Here is a 2126-nt window from a genome sequence, read left to right as displayed (position 1 = left end):
AATATGATTCAGGCTTATTAAAAGGCAGGCAATTCTGGCACAGGCTACAGCAGGAACGAGTCTTGAGGTCATGATGCTAAGTGAAGTCAGTCCATCACAAAAGGACAAACGGGACTGTGGCATTCCCCTTCCATGGGGTGCGGAGAGTGGTTAGATTCCTCCAGACAGAAAGAGCACGTTGGCTGCCAGGGCCGGGAGAGCGGGGAGAGGGGAGCGGAGTCATCATTTCATGGACGCGGAGTTTCGTCCCCTTTGATGAAGCGTTTTGGAGATGGACAGTGGCGACACTCGCCCATATACGAAACGGCTGAGTGCACTCCATGCCACCGAACTGGTTAAGATGGTGAATTTTCTGTTATGTGTATTCAACCACAATTTTTAAAGCCACTTTCTCCATTCTTTCATTGAGAACTCTGGGGAATCAAAGAAGAACGCCAGCTGCAGTGGACCGCTGAGGAATGGCCGGAGTCCGGGTCGGAGAGCCGCTTCCCCTCGCCCCCCGCCTCTCCCTTCCCGCGGCCCCTGGAGGCCGAGACCCATCCGCGCCCCCCGCGCGCTTTCCTCAGAGGCTCGGCCGGGCGCCCTGCTTCAGAGGGAGCCTGAGGGAGCCTCCGCCTCCGCCGCTGCTTTCTCCCCCTTCCTTCTCCAGCGGCTCCTCCAGGCCGCTCCAGAGACCCCGAGGACCCCAGGACGGTGCCGGGAGGAAAGTCTGTGACAAGCTGGTGAAAAGGTTGCCCGGAGAGCGGAAGCTGTGAGGATGGGCAAAGCGCCCCTGCCCAGCCGCCCCACCGCAGAACCGGTACACGCGCCTGCCCGTCCCGGGCGCCCCTTTGGCGCTGAGCTTTTCGCGCGGGGCGCGCATCCATCTCCACTCCGGCTCTCTGGCGCCATCTTGTGTAGCTTTCTTAAACAGCCACAAATTGCGGATCTTTTAGGTCTCTAATAACGTGATTTTTCAAGTACAAAAATAGTTTTCAATGTCTTATTGAAGACAACATTTTCTTCTCTACAAGAAAGCAAAGTTTACCCATTGTTCTAGCATATAATGAGCAAGGCTTTGTTTCCTGAACATATTCGTAAATATTTCAAGGATAATCTTAAGTATAGAAGTTGGTTTTAGTCTAACGTCTTGCCTTCTAGAGAGAAACGACTTGGGAGACAGAAAGAAAGAAAAATGAATGTTTAAAATTTTATCAGAGCCAGACGAGGAGTAGGATAAGCCAAATATATTATAAACCCGTTTATATAAACCCTGCTATCTTGGCTCAACAAATAACAAGTGGCCACAATTTAAACAACCACACGGAGAATTAATATAACTGCAAGTCTGGTCAATTAATATAAACACACATGCAGTCCAGGGACCCCTGCCCCATGATGCTAACAGCTGAATCCACACTCACAGATCTGCTGATCTATGGGGTGGGCTATGTTGCTAAAACCAAAATTGACATCTCAAAGAGGGAGCAAATTAACAGAAATTGTGAAGAAAAATCAATCATTGGTTAATCTAGCAAAAGTGCTTCCTCTAGTAAATGCAGTATCTGAATGTCAAATACCAACTCAGAAGTTGAGACAAGCCTTTCTAATTCTCATGGAATTACAAACAAATCTTTTTTTATTCCACAAAGAAATAAATACTAAGTGCTTCCAGCAAGTTACACAGGAGAAAGGAAAAAAAAAGCCACTTTGGAGCTACAGTCCCACTTCTAGTTATTAGTGTCTTTGAGAGGGCTTTACGTTATCCGCTCTGCTCACAGGAGGCCTTAAGCTGCGGGGAGATTCATGGGACTCAGACGCAGGCTGTGTTCTTGAGATCCAGCCAGGTTTTCCACCGACTCACTTCACTTAGAGTCTGCAGAGTTCAAACACAACAAAGAAGTAATAGGATCCTGGGGCGGGGAAGGAAGCTGGAGCCTTCCACACTTGGGGCCAAGCTGTAAGCCAAAAGATTAAGTTATAAAAGCAGATTCTTACAACTTGAAGTAGAGAAAGTCTCAATAAGGAAGACACAAACCCAGTAGTTGGAGGCTGCAGTGAGCTATGATCACATCACTGCATTCCAGCCTGGGCGATAGAGTGAGACCCCATGTGTAAAAATAATAAAAAATAAAATATGGTAAAAT

The 2126-nt window shown here is 48.0% G+C and overlaps 1 pseudogene; it reads left to right on the top strand.

Annotated features, from left to right (window-relative positions):
• The first annotated feature begins 458 nt into the window (after positions 1–458).
• Positions 459–840, top strand: LOC131382501 (putative uncharacterized protein UNQ6190/PRO20217; annotated as a pseudogene).
• The last annotated feature ends 1286 nt before the right edge of the window (positions 841–2126 follow it).

Source organism: Hylobates moloch, unplaced genomic scaffold (genome assembly GCF_009828535.3).
Source record: "Hylobates moloch isolate HMO894 unplaced genomic scaffold, HMol_V3 SCAFFOLD_33, whole genome shotgun sequence".
NCBI lineage: Eukaryota > Metazoa > Chordata > Mammalia > Primates > Hylobatidae > Hylobates > Hylobates moloch.
The sequence above is the reverse complement of the archived record's forward strand: the minus strand, read 5'-3'. Positions and strand labels throughout refer to the sequence as shown.